At 49.2% G+C, this 26,028-nt stretch overlaps 1 pseudogene; it reads right to left on the bottom strand.

Annotated features, from left to right (window-relative positions):
• Positions 1–834: 834 nt before the first annotated feature.
• Positions 835–25,391, bottom strand: LOC149442164 (uncharacterized; annotated as a pseudogene).
• Positions 25,392–26,028: the final 637 nt, after the last annotated feature.

The following is a 26,028-nucleotide window of genomic DNA, read 5'->3' as shown; positions in this document are numbered from 1 at the left end:
TTCAGAATATCCTGGAAGGCTCCTGGAGAACCTGCAACCAGCATGGGGCGCCTCGCCTAGCACCTTGGAATTCCACTGTGGCTGTGGTGATGCACACAACTCCATTTAGTCGCTCTGCCAACAGGAGGCTGGGGACGGATGATCTGCCTGCAGGTCTCTAGCTCACCCGCTAATCTGGTCCTGATACTAGGGTCAGTTTAGATAGGAGCCAATTAATCTACCAGCATGTCTTTGGAGTGTGGGAGAAAATCGGAGTACCCAAAGAAAACACACATAGGCACAGGGAGAACATGCAAACTCCAGGCACCTACCTACCCATGTCACCATCCCCCCATTTCTTGTATAGAGGGGCACCTTACTCCAATCTGTCATACCATGCCTTTCCATTTCTCAGCTCATCATTTTGAGCCCTGTTCCATAGCGTTCTCACCGAAGGAGATCACGACTACAGTCCACCCAGGCTCCAAGATAGTCTCAGCCTTAAGGATCATTGGCTGTGCCTAATGGATACTGGATCAATAAATTCTACAGTATTTAAATTCCATCATGAAAGTGATAAAATGCAAGCTCCAGGCAATGGGGTACAATCAAAGGGACCTTTGAAAGCTCAACTTTAGGCTTGCCACCAACTGCTCTGGTTTTTGTTTCAGGAGTTCGGTGGGATTTCTGGCTGTGTACATCTCTTGACGGTTTTGCATTTCTGACGGAAATTTTAATATGACATGCCATAGAACCAGTTAGAAGGAGCTTGAGAGAGATAGTGTGTGTTTTTTTAAGGTCTGACCATTATTGGGTCTCTATTCTCACTCAAGCTAAATATTGTCCATAAAATAAACTTGTCCTGACCAGCTGAGTAGATCTGGTCTTCACTGATGTTCATACTTCTTTATATGAAGATGAAACAATGGAAAAGGTTGTGGTTGCTGAGGGAAAAGTCTCAGAATCCCGTTACGTACATTGGGCACCAAGGTCCTAGTGTATCTTCTGGAATGAGGTCATCTGCAGTGTCATTCCTTCGTTTATATGTACAGTGGAAGAGAATGGCCACAGCTTGTGCTATATATTCTTCTAATTTCCTCTGTGTTTCTGAGCTGAGTGGATGGAGGTCTGTAATATTTCCCTTGGGTTCACAATCATTTTTTGATCTTTGAAGACATTCAAGTTAATAGGTTCTCAGAAGATATAGCAGAGAATAGTGACCCTGGGAACAAAGGGCCACTGGCCAAATCCAGATCTGTAGACTGATGTGGAGAAGACGTGATTCTCAAAGAGGAAGAAACATGGGAATTGTTTCTGGAGACTCTTCATCGATGAAGACCAGTCCCAGCCTACATTCGAAAGAACAAATTCATCAATGTCAGTGAGGAAAACAAATTTACTTTTGTACATGTTCCTGTATTGACTATTATTTAGCTCTGCAATTTGCCCAATATAACCAATCTCAGCTGCGAGTCCTTTGGAATGCTGCCATTCATTTGATATATGAAGATGGCGGTCTATTGGCCATGATGCCACCTCTAGAGTTCCTTCATCCATGTAATGACGTAACACCTTATCTACATCCTGGGAATAGCTGGTGCTATAAATAGTGACTCTAGAGGCCCCCAGAATCTTGTAATTCTCAGTCCTCTGGATCATCTGGAGGACATTGTTGTAGTTTCCATTCAAAGTTGAAATGCAGACGATTGGTTGTGGTGGAGGGTTTCTGATGTCAAAGAGAAGGTTCTGATCCATGCTTGTGGAGTTGTTTGAAGAGAAAGACACATAAGACATATAATCACACCCCAAGGTTCTGCTCATAGGAGATCAGCAGTTCCATAATGGAACCCATATCTGTCTCTATGAAGATCTATTTCTGCCGTAACAGAGATTGACTGGTAAGAGAACAATGGAAGATACGGTAGAGTTCCTCCAAAGACACATGGATGATGATGATGACCTGGACTGATTGGCCAAGTCTAGGCTCATAATATGGAGAAATGATAAATGTTCGATTATCCAGAGATGTGATGGTGTCTGTGGCAATGGGAAGTTTTTGTGTTCTCATCTCCTGAATTATCCTAATAGAGGATGATAGCCGATAAAGAAGTAACTTGTGTAGAACCCACATCTAGGAAACAATGGTGTCCTGGAGCTATCCAATGACTATGGCTGGAAGAGAAGAAGGAAGAACAGCCTGTCAATATGCATGCAAAGAAATCTAAATTGGATTTACCCAAATTTCATATTTCTATCCCTTTTTTTTTTAAGGTTGTGCCTGGTCTGCCCCCTTCCACCTCCAGGCCTTCACTATTGGTCTATCATTATGACAGACAGCCATCCTGACCAACAGTAATTCTCAGGAGGAGGGAGGGGGCATGGCCAAGCTCAAATTCTGGCATCGTTGTAATTCCGCAAGGACTTGTCATTAAAGGTAAGAAGGTACAAAAACACCCAAAAAGTAAATATTTCATGACTTTGACACAACTTTATTGTAGAAGTATGCAGAACATTCCAGACACTATGGAGAAGGAATGTCAATACTGTACCTTCTGACTGACAACTTGTGTGACCTTCCGTCAACTATTTACAGAGGATGTTATTTATGGAGAATTATTATCTGCTTGGATATTGGGATTTATTACAAAAGACTTTTATCCTAGAGTTTGACATTATGTTATTATACATTGATATAGCTCTGACATATACCGCAGCGCTGTACAGAGATCACTGAGCCAGTCACATCAGTCTTTGTACCAGAAGAGCTTACACTCTAATGTCCTCTCCCCCCAGTCACATCAGTCTGAGTACGGAGTAGTGACCATTGGTTGGGATGAGTACGGAGTAGTGGCCATTGGTTGGGATGAGTACGGAGTTGTGGCCATTGGTTGGGATGGGTACGGAGTAGTGGCCATTGGTTGGGATGAGTACGGAGTAGTGGCCATTGGTTGGGATGGGTACGGAGTAGAGGCCATTGGTTGGGATGAGTACGGAGTAGTGGCCATTGGTTGGGATGAGTACGGAGTAGTGACCATTGGTTGGGATGAGTACGGAGTAGTGGCCATTGGTTGGGATTAGTACGGAGTAGTGACCATTGGTTGGGAGGAGTACGGAGTTGTGGCCATTGGTTGGGATGGGTACGGAGTAGCGGCCATTGGTTGGGAGGAGTGCGGAGTAGCGGCCATTGGTTGGGATGAGTACAGAGTAGCGGCCATTGGTTGGGAGGAGTACGGAGTAGCGGCCATTGGTCGGGATGAGTACGGAGTAGCGGCCATTGGTCGGGATGAGTACGGAGTAGCGGCCATTGGTCGGGATGAGTACGGAGTAGCGGCCATTGGTCGGGATGAGTACGGAGTAGCGGCCATTGGTCGGGATGAGTACGGAGTAGCGGCCATTGGTCGGGATGAGTACGGAGTAGCGGCCGTTGGTCGGGATGAGTACGGAGTAGCGGCCATTGGTCGGGATGAGTACGGAGTAGTGGCCGTTGGTTGGGATGAGTACGGAGTAGTGGCCGTTGGTTGGGATGAGTACGGAGTAGTGGCCGTTGGTTGGGATGAGTACGGAGTAGTGGCCGTTGGTTGGGATGAGTACGGAGTAGTGACCGTTGGTTGGGAGGAGTACGGAGTAGTGGCCATTGGTTGGGATGAGTACAGAGTAGTGGCCATTGGTTGGGATGAGTACAGAGTAGTGGCCATTGGTTGGGATGAGTACAGAGTAGTGGCCATTGGTTGGGATGGGTACGGAGTAGTGGCCATTGGTTGGGATGAGTACGGAGTAGTGGCCATTGGTTGGGATGGGTACGGAGTAGAGGCCATTGGTTGGGATGAGTACGGAGTAGTGGCCATTGGTTGGGATGAGTACGGAGTAGTGACCATTGGTTGGGATGAGTACGGAGTAGTGGCCATTGGTTGGGATTAGTACGGAGTAGTGACCATTGGTTGGGAGGAGTACGGAGTTGTGGCCATTGGTTGGGATGGGTACGGAGTAGCGGCCATTGGTTGGGAGGAGTGCGGAGTAGCGGCCATTGGTTGGGATGAGTACAGAGTAGCGGCCATTGGTTGGGAGGAGTACGGAGTAGCGGCCATTGGTCGGGATGAGTACGGAGTAGCGGCCATTGGTCGGGATGAGTACGGAGTAGCGGCCATTGGTCGGGATGAGTACGGAGTAGCGGCCATTGGTCGGGATGAGTACGAAGTAGCGGCCATTGGTCGGGATGAGTACGGAGTAGCGGCCATTGGTCGGGATGAGTACGGAGTAGCGGCCGTTGGTCGGGATGAGTACGGAGTAGCGGCCGTTGGTCGGGATGAGTACGGAGTAGCGGCCATTGGTTGGGATGAGTACGGAGTAGTGGCCGTTGGTTGGGATGAGTACGGAGTAGTGGCCGTTGGTTGGGATGAGTACGGAGTAGTGGCCGTTGGTTGGGATGAGTACGGAGTAGTGGCCGTTGGTTGGGATGAGTACGGAGTAGTGACCGTTGGTTGGGAGGAGTACGGAGTAGTGGCCATTGGTTGGGATGAGTACGGAGTAGTGGCCATTGGTTGGGATGAGTACAGAGTAGTGGCCATTGGTTGGGATGAGTACAGAGTAGTGGCCATTGGTTGGGATGAGTACAGAGTAGTGGCCATTGGTTGGGATGAGTACAGAGTAGTGGCCATTGGTTGGGAGGAGTACGGAGTAGTGGCCATTGGTTGGGATGAGTACGGAGTAGTGGCCATTGGTTGGGATGAGTACAGAGTAGTGGCCATTGGTTGGGATGAGTACAGAGTAGTGGCCATTGGTTGGGATGAGTACGGAGTAGTGGCCATTGGTTGGGAGGAGTACAGAGTAGTGGCCATTGGTTGGGATGAGTACGGAGTAGTGGCCATTGGTTGGGATGAGTACAGAGTAGTGGCCATTGGTTGGGAGGAGTACGGAGTAGTGGCCATTGGTTGGGATGAGTTCAGAGTAGTGGCCATTGGTTGGGATGAGTACGGAGTAGTGGCCATTGGTTGGGATGAGTACAGAGTAGTGGCCATTGGTCGGGAGGAGTACGGAGTAGCGGCCATTGGTCGGGAGGAGTACAGAGTAGTGGCCATTGGTTTTAGCTGTTAGTAGATCATTAGTGAGGTTTAGTAGGGCAGTGTCAGTGGAGTGTAGTGAGCGAAAGCCAGACTGTAAAGGGTGAAGAAGGTTGTTGTCGGTGAGGTGGGAGATCAGGCGATTGTGGACTAAGCGTTCTAGGAGTTTAGAGGTAAATGGCAGCAGGGAGATGGGTCTTAAGTTGTTCAGGTTGGTGGGGTCCAGGGAGGGCTTGTTAAGTATGGGAGTGATGTGCTTTAGAGGGGAGGGGAAGGCACCAGTAGAGAGGGAGAGATTGAAGATGTGAGTGAGGGAGCGTAGGATGGAAGAAGAGGGTGACCGTAGTAGTTGTGAGGGGACAGGATCCAGGGGGCAGGTAGTGAGACGGGCTTCTGAGAAAACCTTAGTGACCTCTTCAGTAGTAGAAGGTCAGAAGAGGAAAGTGTTGAGGGAGGTTTAGTATGAGGAATGCTAAGTGGGATGGATGTCTGTGCAGTGGAGATGTCCCTACGAATTGCGTCAATCTTGTTTTGGAAATGATTTGCAATCTCGTGAGCAGTGAGTGAGGTGTTGGGTGGGGGTGGAGGTGGAGGTGCGTGAGGTGCTGGGTGGAGGTGAGTGAGGTGCTGGGTGGAGGTGGAGGTGCTGGGTGGAGGTGAGTGAGGTGCTGGGTGGAGGTGGAGGTACTGGGTGGAGGTGCTGGGTGGAGGTGAGTGAGGTGCTGGGTGGAGGTCAGTGCGGTGCTGGGTGGAAGTGAGTGAGGTGCTGGGTGGAGGTGAGTAAGGTGCTGGGTGGAGGTGCTGGGTGGAGGTGAGTGCGGTGCTGGGTGGAGGTGGAGAAAGTAGAGAAGAGACGACGAGGACTGGATGACAAGCTATTGATGAGAGTGACAAAGTAGGCTTGTTTTGCTTCTTAGAAGGTCCAATGGGGTTCTAATGGAAAATCTAATGGAGTTCAGCATTCTCAGGATTCCTGTTGGGATGGATGAGTCTTCTGTGTGCTGAATCTGGCCCTCATGGTAAGTAGTTTCTGAAGGTTTGTTAGATGTCCTCACTGTGCAGGAGAAGACACCATGATATGCCTGGAGGTGGATTGTGGTGCATTGTGTTCTGCTGACCACTAGATGTCCCCCTTGTACAGGATATCATTCTACAGTATGGGTGTAGGTAGAATGTAAGGCAGTACACTCTGTAGGGGGGCGAAGGGGGCATACTACAGGAGATGACCAGAGACTGCGGACATAGTCCAGGAGATGACCAGAGACTGCGGACATAGTCCAGGAGATGACCAGAGACTGCGGACATAGTACAGGAGATGACCAGAGACTGCAGACACAGTACAGGAGATGACCAGAGACTGCGGACATAGTACAGGAGATGACCAGAGACTGCGGACATAGTACAGGAGATGACCAGAGACTGCGGACACAGTACAGGAGATGACCAGAGACTGCGGACATAGTACAGGAGATGACCAGAGACTGCGGACATAGTACAGGAGATGACCAGAGACTGCGGACACGGTACAGGAGATGACCACAGACTGCGGACACAGTACAGGAGATGACCACAGACTGCGGACACAGTACAGGAGATGACCAGAGACTGCGGACATAGTACAGGAGATGACCAGAGACTGCGGACACAGTACAGGGGATGACCAGAGACTGCGGACATGGTACAGGAGATGACCGGAGACTGCGGACATAGTACAGGAGATGACCAGAGACTGCAGACACGGTACAGGAGATGACCAGAGACTGCGGACACGGTACAGGAGATGACCAGAGACTGCGGACACGGTACAGGAGATGACCAGAGACTGCGGACACGGTACAGGAGATGACCAGAGACTGCGGACATACTGTAGCAGAGGGTCAGAGACTTTGGTAATGCTGTAGGAGACTGCACTGCACTACACATTACTCACCACTAGATGTCCCTGTTGTAGAGGACATCCTGCCATATTCTGGGTGTAGATCCATCATTGGACATTTCTATGGCTCTGGGGTGAATGTTATCAGCAGGTTAGGCAGAAGAACTTCTTGCCGAACCCAAAGCTGGTTTCCCATCACCCGTTACGTGTCCATCTTTCATGCTAGTTTTAGGAGGACAAGGACCTCTTCCCAACAACCCTGACCGGTGGTTGTGGGGGTCAGGGGGGTGGTAGCCAATTGCTGACACATTTGATCCTGATGAAGCTCCAGCGGATGACAGCTGAAAGAACAAGGGCGTGGGGTCCTGGTGGTCTGAGGGTGTGGGGTCCTGGTGGTCTGAGGGTGCGGGGTCCTGGTGGTCTGAGGGTGCGGGGTCCTGGTGGTCTTTGGGTGCAGGGTCTTGGTGGTCTGAGGGTGTGGGGTTCTGGTGGTCTGAGGGTGAGGGGTATTGGTGGTTCTCAGGGTGAGGGGTTCTGGTGGTCTGAGGGTGTGGGGTTCTGGTGGTCTGAGGGGGTGGGGTCTTGATGGTCTGAGGATGCGGGGTTCTGGTGGTCTGAGGGGGTGGGGTCTTGGTGGTCTGAGGGTGCGGGGTTCTGGTGGTCTGTGGGGGTGGGGTCCTGGTAGTCTGAGAGTGTGGGACTTATCAGAATGAGTACCCCCTTATTATTAAAGCAGACATTCAAAATTCTTCAGGCCCCCCACCCCCAGACCTTCACAGCCTCCTGTCCAGGGTTTGGGGTGGAAGGTGCCTTGTGTCTTCATCAACATGGGGGCTTTGCCTGGTGGTCCCCACTGGTGAGGTGCCCTGCCTATGTTTAGGACATGTGACCTAGTATGGTTTGGGGGAAGCACACTTGTCCCTCTTTCCTGGCCTTTTCTTCATAAGGTCCTCCATAAAACCCATCTCAATCCTAAAATGCCTGGAATGAATTTTGGGGTGTCCCTGGCTGACAGCAGAATGTTCCAGGCAGAGATGAATCACTGGATGTTAGAAGGCCAGCGGGAGGCCGGCTCCCTGACAACCTGAAGGAAGCTGACACATAGTGGTTGTCATACCACCCCGGAGAAAGGTGTCCCTTCACTGCGCAGCTGGAGGTCCTTCCGACCTTCCAAACCAGATCCACCATAGACTCTAAAGAGCAGAAGTCTCCTTCATAGAGGGCCCCCTACTGGTCGAATTTTGTCAGCCGAGAGTGTTAGAAGATTTCCCTCTCCTCCCCTCCTTTTCTCTCCTCTCTCTTCCTCTCTCCCATCCTCTCCTCTCCTCCTTTTCCTTCCTCTCTCTCTACCGTTTCACTTCTCTCCTCTCCCATTTCCTCCTCCTCTCTCTCTCTCTCCTCTCTTCTCCCTCTCTCTGTGTATCTCCTCTCCTCTCTCCACAATCCTCTCTTCTTCTCTCTCCTCCTGTTCTCTCTTTTCCTCTCCCTCTTCTCTACTTCTCCTCTCTCTTCTCTCTCTTCCTTCCCTTCTCCTCTCCTGTACTGTCTTCTCCCCTCTCCTCTCTGTTTTTCCTTTCCCTCTCTTCTCCTCGTGTATCTCCTCTCCTCGTGTATCTCCTCCCTTCTCCTCTCCTCATGTATCGCTTCCCCTCTGATGTATCTCCTCTCCCTCTCCCTCTCCCTCTCCTCTCCTCGTGCATCTCCTCTCCTCATGTATCTCCTCATGTATCTCCTCTCCTCGTGTATCTCCTCTCCTCTTCTTCTCCTCTCCTCTCCTCTAGTCTCATGTATCTCCTCTCCTCTTCCTCTCCTCTTCCCCTCCTCTCCTCTTCCTCTAGTCTCATGCATCTCCTCTCCTCTTCCTCTCCTCTTCCCCTCCTCTCCTCTTCCTCTTCCTCTCCCTCTCCTCCTATAGTCTCATGTATCTCCTCTCCTCTTCCTCTCCTCTTCCCCTTCTCTTCCCCTCCTCTCCTCTTCCTCTCCTCTCCTCTAGTCTCATGTTTCTCCTCTCCTCTTCCTCTCCTCTTCCCATCCTCTCCTCTTCCCTTCCTCTCCTCTTCCTCTTCTTCCTCTCCCTCTTCCTCTCCTCTCCTCTAGTCTCATGTATCTCCTCTCCTCTTCCTCTCCTCTTATCTTCCTCTTCCTCTCCTCTCCTCTAGTCTCATGTATCTCTCTCCTCTTCCTCTTCCTCTCCTCTTCCCTCCTCTCCTCTTCCTCTTGCCTCATGTATCTCCTCTCCTCTTCCTCTCCTCTTCCCCTCCTCTCCTCTTCCTCTCCGCTTCCCCTCCTCTCCCCTCCTCTCCCCCTCCTCTCCCTCCTCCCTCTCCTCTCCTGTAGTCTCATGTATCTCCTCTCCTCTTCCTCTCCTCTTCCTCTCCTCTATTCTCTCTATGCTCATGTATCTCCTCTCCCTCCTCTCCTCTTCCTCTCCTCTTCCTCTCCCTTTCCCCTCCTTTCCTCTTCCTCTCCTCTCCTCTAGTCTCATGTATCTCCTCTTCCTCCTCTTTCCCTCCTCTCCTCTTCCCTTCCTCTCCCTCTCCTCCTCTAGTCTCATGTATCTCCTCTCCCTCTCCCTCTCCTCTAGTCTCATGTATCTCCTTTCCTCTTCCTCTCCTCTTCCCCTCCTCTCCTCTTCCTCTCCTCTTCCCCTCCTCTTTCCCTCCTCTCCTCTTCCCCTCCTCTGCTCTTCCTCTCCTCTTCCCCTCTTCCTCTCCTCTCCACTAGTCTCATGTATCTCCTCTTCCTCTCCTCTTCCCCTCCTCTCCTCTTCATCTCCTCTTTCCCTCCTCTCCTCTCGTCTAGTCTCATGTTTCTCCTCTCCTCTTCCTCTGCTCTTCCCCTCCTCTCCTCTTCCTCTCCTCTTCCTCTTCCTCTCCTCTCCTCTAGTCTCATGTATCTCCTCTCCTCTTCCTCTCCTCTTCCCCTCCTCTTCCCCTCCTCTCCCTCTCCTCTTCCCCTCCTCTTCCTCTCCTCTCCCTCCCTCTCCTCTCCTGTAGTCTCATGTATCTCCTCTCCTCTTCCTCTCCTCTACCCCTCCTCTCCTCTTCCTCTCCTCTCCTCTAGTCTCTGTTTCTCCTCTTCCTCTCCTCTTCCCCTCCTCTCCTCTTCCTCTCCTCTTCCTCTTCCTCTCCTCTCCTCTAGTCTCATGTATCTCCTCTTCCTCTCCTCTTCCCCTCCTCTTCCTCTCCTCTTCCCCTCCTCTTCCCCTCCTCTCTCCTCCCCTCCCTCTCCTGTAGTCTCATGTATCTCCTCTCCCTCTCCCCTCCTCTCCTCTTCCTTTCCTCTTCCTCTCCCTTTCACCTCCTTTTCCCCTCCTCTCCTCTTCCTCTCCTCTCCTCTAGTCTCATGTATCTCCTCTCCTCTTCCTCTCCTCTTGCCCTCCTCTTCCTCTTCCTCTCCCTCTCCTTTCCTCCTCTAGTCTCATGTATCTCCTCTCCCTCTCCTCTAGTCTCATGTATCTCCTTTCCTCTTCCCCTCCTCTTCCCTCCTCTGCTCTTCCTTTCCTCTTCCCCTCCTCTGCTTTTCCTCTCCTCTTCCCCTCTTCCTCTCCTCTAGTCTCATGTATCTCCTCTTCCTCTCCTCTTCCCCTCCTCTTCTCTTCCTCTCCTCTTCCCCTCCTCTCCTCTTCCCCTCCTCTTTCCCTCCTCTCCTCTTCCCCTCCTCTCCTCTTCCTCTACTCTTCCCCTCCTCTTCCTCTCCTCTAGTCTCATGTATCTCTTCTTCCCCTCCTCTCCTCTTCCTCTCCTCTTCCCCTCCTCTCCTCTTCCTCTCCTCTCCTCTAGTCTCATGTATCTCCTCTCCCTCTCCTCTTCCCCTCCTCTTCCCCTCCTCTCCTCTTCCTCTCCTCTTCCCCTCCTCTTCCTCTCCTCTTCCTCTCCCCCTCCTCTTCCCCTCCTCTGCTCTTCCTCTCCTCTCCTCTAGTCTCATGTATCTCCTCTTCCCCTCCTCTCCTCTTCTCTCCTCTTCCTCTCCTCTTCCTCTCCTCTTCCCCTCCTCTCCTCTTCCTCTACTCTCCCCCTCCTCTTCACCTCCTCTCCCCCTCCTCTGCTCTTCCTCTCTTCCTCTCCTCTCCTCTAGTCTCATGTATCTCCTCTTCCTCTCCTCTTCCCCTCCTCTCCTCTCCTCTCCTCTTCCCCTCCTCTCTAGTCTCATGTATCTCCTCTTCCCCTCCTCTCCTCTTCCTCTCCTCTCCTCTCCTCTAGTCTCATGTATCTCCTCTTCCCCTCCTATCCTCTCCTCTTCCTCTCCTCTTCCCCTCCTCTCCTCTTCCTCTCCTCTTCCCCTCCTCTCTTCTTCCTCTCCTCTCCTCTAGTCTCATGTATCTCCTCTCCTCTTCCTCTCCTCTTGCCCTCCTCTTCTTCCTCTCCCTCTCCTTTCCTCCTCTAGTCTCATGTATCTCCTCTCCCTCTCCTCTAGTCTCATGTATCTCCTTCCTCTTCCCCTCCTCTCTGCTTCCCCTCCTCTGCTTTTCCTCTCCTCTTCCCCTCTTCCTCTCCTCTAGTCTCATGTATCTCCTCTTCCTCTCCTCTTCCCCTCCTCTTCCTCTCCTCTTCCTCTCCTCTTCCCCTCCTCTTTCCCTCCTCTCCTCTTCCCCTCCTCTCCTCTTCCTCTACTCTTCCCCTCCTCTTCCTCTCCTCTAGTCTCATGTATCTCTTCTTCCCCTCCTCTCCTCTTCCTCTCCACTTCCCCTCCTCTCCTCTTCCTCTCCTCTCCTCTAGTCTCATGTATCTCCTCTCCCCTCTCCTCTCCTCTTCCCCTCCTCTCCTCTTCCTCTCCTCTTCCCCTCCTCTTCCCCTCCTCTTCCCCTCCTCTGCTCTTCCTCTCCTCTTCCCCTCTTCCTCTCCTCTCCTCTAGTCTCATGTATCTCCTCTTCCCCTCCTCTCCTCTTCTCTCCTCTTCCTCTCCTCTTCCTCTCCTCTTCCCCTTCTCTTCCCCTCCTCTCCTCTTCCTCTACTCTCCCCCTCCTCTTCCCCTCCTCTCCCCCTCCTCTTCCCCTCCTCTGCTCTTCCTCTCCTCTCCTCTAGTCTCATGTATCTCCTCTTCCTCTCCTCTTCCCCTCCTCTCCTCTCCTCTTCCTCTCCTCTTCCCCTCCTCTCCTCTAGTCTCATGTATCTCCTCTTCCCCTCCTCTCCTCTTCCTCTCCTCTCCTCTCCTCTAGTCTCATGTATCTCCTCTTCCCCTCCTCTCCTCTTCCTCTCCTCTAGTCTCATGTATCTCCTCTTCCCCTCCTATCCTCTTCCCCTCCTCTCCTCTCCTCTTCCTCTCCTCTTCCCCTCCTCTCCTCTTCCTCTCCTCTCCTCTAGTCCTCATGTATCTCCTCTTCCCCTCCTATCCTCTTCCCCTCCTCTCCTCTCCTCTCCTCTCCTCTTCCTCTCCTCTTCCCCTCCTCTCATCTAGTCTCATGTATCTCCTCTTCCCCTCCTCTCCTCTTCCTCTCCTCTCCTCTAGTCTCATGTATCTCCTCTCCCTCTCCTCTCCTCTTCCCCTCCTCTCCTCTTCCTCTCCTCTTCCCCTCCTCTTCCCCTCCTCTTCCCCTCCTCTGCTCTTCCTCTCCTCTTCCCCTCTTCCTCTCCTCTCCTCTAGTGTCATGTATCTCCTCTTCCCCTCCTCTCCTCTTCTCTCCTCTTCCTCTCCTCTTCCTCTCCTCTTCCCCTTCTCTTCCCCTCCTCTCCTCTTCCTCTACTCTCCCCCTCCTCTTCCCCTCCTCTCCCCCTCCTCTTCCCCTCCTCTGCTCTTCCTCTCTTCCTCTCCTCTCCTCTAGTCTCATGTATCTCCTCTTCCTCTCCTCTTCCCCTCCTCTCCTCTCCTCTTCCTCTCCTCTTCCCCCCCTCTCCTCTAGTCTCATGTATCTCCTCTTCCCCTCCTCTCCTCTTCCTCTCCTCTCCTCTCCTCTAGTCTCATGTACCTCCTCTTCCCCTCCTCTCCTCTTCCTCTCCTCTAGTCTCATGTATCTCCTCTTCCCCTCCTATCCTCTTCCCCTCCTCTCCTCTCCTCTTCCTCTCCTCTTCCCCTCCTCTCCTCTTCCTCTCCTCTCCTCTAGTCTCATGTATCTCCTCTTCCCCTCCTATCCTCTTCCCCTCCTCTCCTCTCCTCTCCTCTTCCTCTCCTCTTCCCCTCCTCTCATCTAGTCTCATGTATCTCCTCTTTCCCTCCTCTCCTCTTCCTCTCCTCTCCTCTAGTCTCATGTATCTCCTCTTCCCCTCATCTCCTCTTCCTCTCCTCTCCTCTCCTCTAGTCTCATGTATCTCCTCTTCCCCTCCTATCCTCTTCCCCTCCTCTCCTCTCCTCTTCCTCTCCTCTTCCCCTCCTCTCCTCTTCCTCTCCTCTCCTCTCCTCTAGTCTCATGTATCTCCTCTTCCCCTCCTATCCTCTTCCCCCCCTCTCCTCTCCTCTCCTCTAGTCTCATGTATCTCCTCTTCCCCTCCTATCCTCTTCCCCTCCTCTCCTCTTCCTCTCCTCTTCCCATCCTCTCCTCTTTCTCTCCTGTCCTTTAGTCTCATGTATCTCCTCTCCTCTTCCTCTCCTCTCCTCTCCCCTCCTCTCCTCTCCTCTCCTCTCCTCTCCATCCATGTATACATTGTCCCCGGCTGGTTGCCAGCTCTGTGTACATTATCCAGAGGGGTCCATGCTGGGACTGTATACATTGGAGGATTTAGTGTCTGACATGCGCCCCGTATTGCACATTCCTCACATTTCCTTTACCAAACATGACGCGGTGACACCGGCTGAATGGACGAGGAATCCACATGGAACGTGTCGGTTGTCACCCGCGCTCCAATTATGGAAATGGAGGAATTTCAGAGTCGGATATATTTCCATCGCGGCCTCCCCGGCCACACACAGCACTCCCCGATCCACACGGGATGTACACCACACACATGTATACACAGTATATATAGAGAGGGGAGGGGACACACGGGTATATACAGTATATATATAGAGGGGGAGGGGACACACGGGTATATACAGTATATATATAGAGGGGGAGGGGACACACGGGTATACACAGTATATATATATAGAGGGGGAGGGGACACACGTGTATATACAGTATATATATAGAGGGGGAGGGGACACACGGGTATATACAGTATATATATAGAGGGGGAGGGGACACACGGGTATATACAGTATATATATAGAGGGGGAGGGGACACACGGGTATATACAGTATATATATAGAGGGGGAGGGGACACACGGGTATATACAGTATATATATAGAGGGGGAGGGGACACACGTGTATATACAGTATATATATATATATATATAGAGAGGGGGACACACATGTATATACAGTATATATATAGAGGGGGAGGGGGATACACGTGTATATACAGTATATATATATATAGAGGGGGGGACACACATGTATATACAGTATATATATAGAGGGGGAGGGGGATACACGTGTATATACAGTATATATATATATATAGAGGGGGACACACGTGTATATACAGTATATATATAGAGGGGGAGGGGGATACACGTGTATATACAGTATATATATATAGAGGGGGAGGGGACACACGGGTATATACAGTATATATAGAGGGGGACACACGTGTATATACAGTATATATATATAGAGGGGGAGGGGGATACACGTGTATATACAGTATATATATAGAGGGGGAGGGGACACACGGGTATATACAGTATATATATAGAGGGGGAGGGGACACACGGGTATATACAGTATATATATAGAGGGGGAGGGGACACACGTGTATATACAGTATATATATAGAGGGGGAGGGGACACACATGTATATACAGTATATATATATATAGAGGGGGGGACACACATGTATATACAGTATATATATAGAGGGGGGGATACACGTGTATATACAGTATATATATATATATAGAGGGGGACACACGTGTATATACAGTATATATATAGAGGGGGAGGGGGATACACGTGTATATACAGTATATATATATAGAGGGGGAGGGGACACACGGGTATATACAGTATATATAGAGGGGGACACATGTGTATATACAGTATATATATAGAGGGGGAGGGGATACACGTGTATATACAGTATATATATATAGAGGGGGAGGGGACACACGGGTATATACAGTATATATAGAGGGGGACACATGTGTATATACAGTATATATATAGAGGGGGAGGGGATACACGTGTATATACAGTATATATATATAGAGGGGGAGGGGGATACACGTGTATATACAGTATATATATATAGAGGGGGAGGGGACACACGGGTATATACAGTATATATAGAGGGGGACACATGTGTATATACAGTATATATAGAGGGGGACACATGTGTATATACAGTATATATATATATATAGAGGGGGACACATGTGTATATACAGTATATATATATAGAGGGGGAGGGGAACACACGTGTATATACAGTATATATATAGAGGGGGGGACACATGTATATATACAGTATATATATATATAGAGGGGGGGACACATGTGTATATACAGTATATATATATATAGAGGGGGGGACACATGTGTATATACAGTATATATATATATAGAGGGGGGGACACATGTGTATATACAGTATATATATAGAGGGGGGGACACATGTGTATATACAGTATATATATATATAGAGGGGGGGACACATGTGTATATACAGTATATATATAGAGGGGGGGACACATGTGTATATACAGTATATATATAGAGGGGGGGACACATGTATATATACAGTATATATATAGAGGAGGGGACACATGTATATATACAGTATATATATATATAGAGGGGGGGACACATGTGTATATACAGTATATATATATATAGAGGGGGGGACACATGTGTATATACAGTATATATATATATAGAGGGGGGGACACATGTGTATATACAGTATATATATAGAGGGGGGGACACATGTATATATACAGTATATATATATATAGAGGGGGGGACACATGTGTATATACAGTATATATATATATAGAGGGGGGGACACATGTGTATATACAGTATATATATAGAGGGGGGGACACATGTATATATACAGTATATATATATATAGAGGGGGGGACACATGTGTATATACAGTATATATATAGAGGGGGGACACATGTATATATACAGTATATATATATATAGAGGGGGGGACACATGTGTATATACAGTATATATATATATAGAGGGGGGGACACATGTGTATATACAGTATATATATATATAGAGGGGGGGACACATGTGTATATACAGTATATATATAGAGGGGGGGACACATGTGTATATACAGTATATATATATATAGAGGGGGGGACACATGTGTATATACAGTATATATATAGAGGGGGGGACACATGTGTATATACAGTATATATATAGAGGGGGGGACACATGTGTATATACAGTATATATATAGAGGGGGGGACACATGTGTATATACAGTATATATATAGAGGGGGGGACACATGTGTATATACAGTATATATATATATATAGAGGGGGGGACACATGTGTATATACAGTATATATATAGAGGGGGGGACACATGTGTATATACAGTATATATATATAGAGGAGGGGACACATGTGTATATACAGTATATATATATATAGAGGGGGGGACACATGTGTATATACAGTATATATATATATAGAGGGGGGGACACATGTGTATATACAGTATATATATATATATAGAGGGGGGGACACATGTGTATATACAGTATATATATATATAGAGGGGGGGACACATGTGTATATACAGTATATATATATATATATAGAGGGGGGGACACATGTGTATATACAGTATATATATAGAGGGGGGGACACATGTGTATATACAGTATATATATATATAGAGGGGGGGACACATGTGTATATACAGTATATATATATATAGAGGGGGGGACACATGTGTATATACAGTATATATATATAGAGGGGGAGGGGGGGACACGTGTATATAAACCAGGGGTGGACTGACCATTTGGAAACTCGGGCACTGCCCGAGGGCCCGGGATCAGTAGGGGGCCCCATGAGATGCCCCTGGTACCTTTTTCATAGGCTTTTTTGAGTTTGGGCAAGGACACAGGGGCCCCATGATCCCCTATTGCCCGGGGGCCCCATGAGTTGTCAGTCCACCCCTGATATACAGTATATATATATAATGGAGGGGGAGAGGGACAAGGCGATCCCTCAACAGCTCTGAACACCAGCTTCCGCCTCAGTGCTCAGAACGCTGGTTGGGTGATCACAGCTGAATACTGGGGGGTGGGGTCTGTTGAATACCGGGAGTAGGGGCGGGGTCTGTGGAATACGCCATAACAATCAATATTATCAATAAATGTGATTCCACTACACTCCTTACCCAATATAATCAATCATTGTGACCCCCTGCCAGTCATAGCCCACCTACCCATCTCTATATCCATCACTATGCCCATCACTATGCCCATCTCTATGCCCATCACTATACCCATCTCTATGCCCATCTCTATACCCATCACTATGCCCATCTCTATACCCATCTCTATACCCATCACTATGCCCATCACTATGCCCATCTCTATGCCCATCACTATACCCATCTCTATGCCCATCACTATACCCATCTCTATGCCCATCACTATACCCATCTCTATGCCCATCACTATGCCCATCACTATGCCCATCACTATACCCATCTCTATGCCCATCACTATACCCATCTCTATGCCCATCACTATGCCCATCACTATGCCCATCTCTATGCCCATCACTATGCCCATCACTATACCCATCACTATGCCCATCACTATACCCATCACTATGCCCATCACTATACCCATCACTATGCCCATCTCTATGCCCATCACTATACCCATCACTATGCCCATCACTATGCCCATCACTATGCCCATCACTATGCCCATCTCTATGCCCATCACTATACCCATCTCTATGCCCATCACTATGCCCATCACTATGCCCATCACTATGCCCATCACTATGCCCATCTCTATGCCCATCACTATACCCATCTCTATGCCCATCACTATGCCCATCACTATGCCCATCACTATGCCCATCTCTATGCCCATCACTATACCCATCTCTATGCCCATCACTATACCCATCTCTATGCCCATCACTATACCCATCTCTATACCCATCACTATGCCCATCACTATACCCATCTCTATACCCATCTCTATACCCATCACTATGCCCATCACTATACCCATCTCTATACCCATCTCTATATCCATCACTATGCCCATCACTATGCCCATCTCTATGCCCATCACTATACCCATCTCTATGCCCATCACTATGCCCATCTCTATGCCCATCACTATACCCATCACTATACCCATCACTATACCCATCTCTATACCCATCACTATACCCATCTCTATACCCATCTCTATACCCATCACTATACCCATCTCTATGTCCATCACTATACCCATCTCTATACCCATCACTATGCCCATCTCTATACCCATCACTATACCCATCACTATGCCCATCTCTATACCCATCACTATACCCATCTCTATACCCATCTCTATACCCATCACTATGTTATACTGATTGTATAGGACACTTGATACAGACTGAGTTTCCAGAGATATGGTGATCCGGTCCCTTTTTTTTTAGGATGAGGTGTCACCACTCACCGACCAACCTGAGAACCCCAATGCATCTACCCCCCCCCCCCCCCAAACTCTCCCCATTGTATAGGACATGAGCTCCCTGCAATATGGTGGTCAGGTCTCTTCTCCGGGATGAGGGGTCACCACTCACCAACAAACCCATTGGCCCCAGTGCATCTGCACTCTTACCCCCCCCCCCCCATACTGGTTGTGCAGGACATGCAGTGCTCCCTGTGACCTATGACACACCATGACATATAATAGAGGGCGCGTCCCCTGACATTCCGTGTTTGCTGAGCCTGCAGGTGACCGCACTGTGCGATAAGGACCCGCAGTGTTATAGGACCGGCAACTATAGACACATCTGGGACTGTCACTGTGTGACAAATCACCTCCCAATGTACAGAACAAACAGCCCAGAATAGTAACATTGTACCCAGATGGAGGAGGACACCAGCGCCCCACTCTGGAGGCTCACAGGTACTGCACTGACCACACTGTGTGGGAGGAGTCTGTGTGTTTTTTAGGTGTCACCGGATTGTCAGGTGTCACCGGATTCTTCAGTGTTATCAGTTACTATCAGAAAAGAAAAAAAAAAAGGGAAAAATCAAATATTAACATGAAAAAAGGAAAGAAAACTATTTATCCAAACTGAATGTGGTCCAAAGTTAAAGCAGAACTCCAACCAGACATCTAACATCATCCTGAAGGGCCAGTTCACACTCCATGCGGTTCAGTTGCTTTTTTTTCTGCCTCCAAACGCACAGAAAGTCAGTAATCTGGTGGTCAGTGTCATAGTTCACATCAGCACTTGCAGTTCCGGTGCGTTCCGGATGCGGAAAAAAAAGAAGAACCGGCAGTATTTTTCCTGCACAGAACTGTACTAGAACGCGGTAAAACGCACCAAAAATGCACCGGAACGCACTGGAACACACCAAAATGCTTCAAAAATGCACAGAAACGCACTGGAACACACCAAAACGCACAAAACATGCACTGGAAGGCACTGGCACATGCCAAAATGCATCAAAAATGCACTAGAATGCACTGAAACGCACCAAAATGCACAAAAAATGCACTGGAAGGCACTGGAACACGCCAAAACGCATCAAAAATGCACTGGAAGGCACTGGAACACGCCAAAACGCATCAAAAATGCACTGGAAGGCACTGGAACACACCAAAATGCACCAACAATGCACTGGAAGGCACTGGAACCAAAATGGACTGGAGGCTGCTTTTTGCTTGAGTCTCCAAAAACGCAGCGGCTCCATGATCCCAGATGTGAACGTGTTCCGTAGGAAGCCGCGGTGGATGGACTGGGGTGCGTTTCTGCACTAAAAAACGCATGCGTGTGAACGGAGCCGAATGTACAGAATCTCAGGCAAGGTGCTTTTTCTGTGAGCTGCAGCCGCTCCCCGGAGCCGAGTGCTTCTTCTTCCTTCTCTCAGCTGATTGTGGATGGGAGCATAGAGGATCAGAAAACTAAGCTGCATGGTGTGCAATGGCTAGATGGAGTTGTGATCACACCGGAGCAGCGTCATGACACAGGCCGCCATGCGTACAAGTTCAGGCCAGGTTCTCATCTCCTTCCAAATGCCGGGTGGAAAGATGAAGCCCAGGTCAGGGTAAGTCAAGTTCCAGTCCATCTACTGGTCACCACGAAGAGCTGTAATGGATTCCTAGACCATCTGAGGCCTCCAGTAAGATTTTGGTGTCGCCACTAGAGGTCTCTACCTGCCTTTGGTTCCTCAATGAAGAAGGAGGAGCCAGGCATGGCACTAGTGTGTCCTCTGCCATGGATTCCGGGTGCCATTTTGGGTGAGCCTGTGTCTGAGTTCTCTTGAGATTTGATCTTTAAAGTAGAAGTAAAGTCCACTTCAGAACTCTAATGCCGGCCATAGATGGGGCGAAAATCAGCCAATTTTCGCACTTTTAATGGGTTAATTGGTCGGCTGTTTTTGGGGATTATGGCACTTTTTTTTGGTAAAGTTGGAAAAAAATCGGCTGATTTTCCGGGCAATGATGGGCAAATCGGCCGATCGTTTTACCGATAAAAAATCTGCATATCAGCCGTGATCTGCAAGAAGAAGAAAAAAGAAGAAGAAGAAAAGAAAAAGAAGAAAAAGAAAAAAATAGGAAGAAGAATAAGAAGAAAAAAAAGAAGAAAAAGAAGAGAAAGAAGAAGAATTCCAGTCCGCTATTATACTTGACATGAAAAGTCTTGCGGTTACAATGTATCTATTTGTATCTGAATAAAAACATCTGTACCTGAAATGGATACAAATAGATATATTGTAACCGCAAGACTTTTTCATGTCAAATATAATAGCGGACTCTCTGCAGGGACAGAAATAATGAAATGCCGGCCGTAGACGGGACAAAAATTGGCCGATTTTTTTTTACCGTTGGTGGTAACGTCGGCCGATCGAACGACCGATTTTTCATTTAAAATGAAATGAATGCATTAGAAGGCTTAGCTGTAGGTACAGTGAACCTCTCCTGAACTTGCACCATTTAGGAGATATTCCCATAAAATGCAGCCGGTGCCGAGGGCTTGTGCCGGACCTTCAGAGTCAAGGGCTCCCATGCACATTCGTGGGAGTGACGTCATCGCGGCCCCGGCCATTCATAGAGCTGGAGTCCACGAACCTGGGAGGACGATCGGGTGAAGATGGCAGCGCCAAGGAGCCGTGACCATGACTGATCTGCCTGAAGACTGATATATGGAAGTACTTCATTGTAGAGAACTGAATTACCCTCCATAAAAAAAAGGAGAAGTTGACTTGCCTGTTTCCTCTGCCACCTGGTTAGCCACGCCCACTCGCTCCCTGCGTGAGAGAAGACCGGTGAAGAGAGTTCAGAGGAAGGATTCCTAGTAGACGAGTCTATTTTATAAATCCCGGATCATTCTCCAGGATCCACAAATTTCTGGCATCAGGCACAGCCAACAAGTTCGGGGCATAGGGGAGCCGGGAGAGACTACTAATGCTGCCATCATCCAGTAGGTGGTGCTGGACCCCCATTGGCCCTGATCTCAGATGTCACATATGGGGGTGCTGAGTCTAAACAATGCCCAGTTATCACTGGATGGTGCAGCTACCAGGGATTCATGGATTGGTGTTCCTTCTGCTGATACTACATCTGAATTCGCAGGAGTCACACCCCCCGAGACTGCCATCATGGTCAACATATTGGCTATTCTGATTACCAGGGAGCCCCCATCTACTGATGCCATCATCACCCAGTAAAGATGGTGCTGGACCCCCATTGCTCCTGAACTCAGATGTCACATATGGTGGTGCTGAGTCTAAAAAGTGCCCAGTTATCACTGGATGGTGCAGCTACAAGGGATTCATGGATTGGTGTTCCTTCTACTGATACTAGATCTGAATTCACAGGAGTCACATGCCCTGAGACTGCCATCATGGAATACCAACCTACTGATGCCACCATCGCCCAGTAGAGATGGTGCTGGACCCCCATTGGCCCCTTATATCAGATGTCACATATGGGGGTACTGAAACTATGAGGGCCCCCTACTACCCTGGTGAGAAACAGCCCTAGATATCACTCATTTCATGGATTGGTGTTCCTTCTGCTGATACATCTGAATTCCCAGGTGTCACACATCCCGAGACTACCATCATGGTCAACATATTGGCAATTCTGAATACCAGGGAGTCCCCACCCACCAATGCCACCATCATCCAGTAAATATGGTGCTGGACCCCCACTGGCCCTGATCTCAGATGTCACATATGATGGTGCTGAGTCTAAAAAGTGCCCTCTACCATCCCAATGAGAAACACCTCCAGATATTACTCAGTTCATTGATTGTTGTTCCTTCTGATACTACATCTGAATTCACAGGTGTCACACACCCCGAGACTGCCATCATGGTGGATATATCTAATGTTTTGAATACCAAGGAGCTCCCACCTACCAATGCCACCATCATCCAGTAAAGATGGTGCTGGACTCCCTCTGGTCCTGCTATCTGATGTCACATATGGTGGTGCTGATTCTAGAAGAACCCTCTACCATGCCAGTAGAAAAGATCCCCTAGATATCAGATGATTCATGGATTGGTGTTCCTTCTGCTAATGTTACATCTGAATTCACAGGTGTCACACACCCCGAGACTGCCATCATGGTGGACGTATTTAACAGTTTTGAATACCAGGGAGCCCCCACCTACCAATGCCACCATCATCCAGTAAAGATGGTGTTGGACTCCCTCTGGTCCTGATATCTGCTGTTACATATGGTGGTGCTGAGTCTACAAGGGCCCTCTACATGCCAGTAGAAAAGATTCCCTGGATATCAGATGGTTCATGGATTAGGTGTTCCTTCTGCTGATGCTACATCTGAATTCACAGGTGTCACGCACACCGAGTCTGCCATCATGGTGGGCCTATTGGCAGTCCAATGGAAATGTTTTAGAGTTCTGGTCATTTCAATGTATACCTCTTTTAAGCCCAATGATTTCATGCCCTTTATGGGTCTTGATGGTCACAGTGAAGGCCAGTGTAGGCTGGATCTGTTGTCCTGCATCTAATTGTATGTCTTTGTGTTGTAGGCCCACGTGTGCTGCACTTGGCAGGTTTCCATGATGTTGACCTCCGGTGTATATTCAGTTTGTATCCACAGATGTAGATGTGTGGTGCTCAGCTCCGTGTGTACATTGCGGGATGTTGTGTCCTCCCCATCCTCCTCCCCGGGATATATATAGTACGGGAATAATCTGAGAATATTGTAGCAGTGGGAAAGCGGTTTGTTTGGATAATAATTGGCTTTGAAGGCGAAAGGTCACCATTGTTTCCGGCAATGTCTCCAGGATCCATTATAAGAGCGAGGATTGTATATAGAAGACATAACAGCCGCCACCGCTGGAGATGGAGCTTCCTGCTCCACCCTTTGTAGGATCTGTATCCACAAAGAGACCCCAAGCCTGGAATTGCAGTCATAGGTCACATGACACACTCCATGGGGTCACACTGCATAATGTACTAACCCTATACCTCCATGTGCCTTACTAGTGTCTGTACCCCATTACCAGCCTGTACCCCACTGTCTGTCCCACTGCTATTTCCAATCTGTACCCCAATGCAGCCAATAGTAGTCCACCTGTACCTGAATTCTTCATGTACCCCAATACTGCAGAGAGTCTCAATGCTTCCTGTACCCCAATACTGGATGAGCCCAAGCTGTGAAGCTGTGCAGACATTCCTTCTTAACTTCGGGTCACATGGGACATCTCCAATGATGATGAGCCAATCAGGCGCTGATCAGGGAAAATTATTGGGTTGGAAATTGTTTACTTAGATATAATTCATGAAGGTGATGGGCGGGATTATCTACAGATCGGTCACCTCTAAATGGAGACATTCGGAAGGACTGACATTCGCTGACTGTTCTGATTGGATCCCTGGTAGTCTTGCCATGGCTGAGAGCTGATTGGCAGATTTTGATCTGTGACAGGAGGTCGGGGTGTCTTGTGGTAAAATCTTTCTGTTCAAATGGTTACAATTATTAAACAGGTCAATCGATGTAATGTGATGACTCAGCGCTCGGCACATTACTCGCTGAACGCCACCAGCCGCAGTGCCCAGAAGATGGTGGCATAGCAGTGATCACCTACTCTACAGCATGCAATCGTGGTGTGATGGACCACCTAGCACCCCGCCTGGGTGCTTCTGTCAGAGAACTGCTTCCTCAACCCTGGGACATAGGAACAAGGTATTATAGCCGGGCATCACACCCAAGGACTGGATGGTACTAGCTTCAAAATATTCAAAATAGGGGCAGTCCCCACAATAAAAACAACTATTGCACCTTTGGATAAACATCCCACATGGATTAGGTAACGAGGTCAAGGTGACACAAGACTAATCCCACCATGTAGGAACCTCCAGGAGGACTAGCCAACAGACAGAAATAACAGGTAACTCAATAAACTCAAGTAACAATACAACAAAGACACAACTGTAAACACATCACACCTTCAAAACAGATTACAGCCGGAGTCCTCAGCATCAGGTTGTTTGAGCTGATTATATTAACATCTACTCTGCGTCTAGGAAGGAGGAGGGTTGAAGCAGTCAATGCTGGTTGGGGCACAGAGACCCCAAATCTGTATCCTGTCCTCCATTTCTCCGGGAGTCTGTGTGTTTCGGGGAGATATGGACCTGAATCCAAATAAAACTTCTCCAAAAGGTCTGACCAGGCACACACCTCACAAAGTATAGAGCCCCCTCAGATGATAGGGCCTATGGTCAGTAGGCAAGAGGCTAGCCTGCAGTCCCCCCAAAAAGCCCCTGTCCCGGTTGGGTTTGTCACATTTCTCCCCCCTCAAAAGTATAACCAGGTCACAGACCTCCACTTGGTCTTGGCATGCGTTATGTGGGCAGAAAGAATCCACATAGTCAGTCCACACAATCTCCATTCTTGGCCACAGGGAAGAGTTGTCATGAGTAGGTGTGGAGCAGAGGTTATGGACCCTCTGTCTGATTACCACCACTTCAGCTGGGAGGTCTTTACCGTTTCGATGTTTGATCTGCTGCTGGGGAGAGGGGCCGACTCCCTGGAGCCACGAAGACACATGAGGTGCTAGGCAGAGAGCTGTGATGTTCTGCCTTGTTGCCAGCACTTCAGCTGGGTGGTCTTTACCATTCCGGGGCTCGGTCTGCTGCTGGGCAGAAGGGTCAACAGCCCCAATTCCCTGGAAGACACAGTAGGTGCTAGATAGAGGCCTGAGGCGCTCTGCCCTGTTGCCAGCTCTTCAGCTGGATGGTCTTTACGGTTCTGGGGCTCAGCCTCAGCCAACAGCCCAACTTCCTGGAGCCGGGAAGACATGGCAGGTGCTAGACAGAGGCCAGCAGCACAGATCCTGTTGCTAGCGCTTCAGCTGGGGTCCCCACATCCTCTGCTCTAGCTAACTGTTGGGGAGGGAGGATGGGTTCCTCCACTCCCAGGCTGTGGATCTTTCACTGGGGAGCAGGGGCGGACTGATCATTTGGAAACTCGGGCACTGCCCGAGGGCCTGGGGTCAGTAGGGGGCCCCATGAGATGCCCCGTTACCTTTTTTCATAGGCTTTTATGAGTTTGGGCAAGGACACAGGGGCCCCATGATCCCCTATTGCCTGGGGGCCCCATGAGTTGTCAGTCCGCCCCTGCTGAGGAGTGAGAATGACCACCTCCTCTTCCGTGCTGTAGATCCGCCGCTGGGGAGGGAGGACAACCACCTCTTCTCCCAGACTGTGGAACTGCCACTGGGGAGATGAAACGCTGCCTACTTCTCCCTGAGGTTCCTGTGTCGCTATAAGTGTTGAGCAGAGGTAGTAGTCCCTCTGTCCTGTGCTTTTGCTGGGGTTAAGAGTTCCACTGCATCGGCCTGCTGCTAGGGAGAAGGATGCCGGCCCTGGCTCCCTGGAGCTCCGGAAGTGCTGTTGTTGCTGGGCACAGGTCAGTGGTGCTCTGCCCTGATGCCAGC

This window comes from Staurois parvus, unplaced genomic scaffold, assembly GCF_062004578.1.
Source record: "Staurois parvus isolate SC_StPar_1 unplaced genomic scaffold, SC_StPar_1.0 ptg000905l, whole genome shotgun sequence".
NCBI classification, from domain to species: Eukaryota; Metazoa; Chordata; class Amphibia; order Anura; family Ranidae; genus Staurois; species Staurois parvus.
Note: the sequence above shows the minus strand (reverse complement) of the source record. Positions and strands in the feature narration are given on the sequence as shown.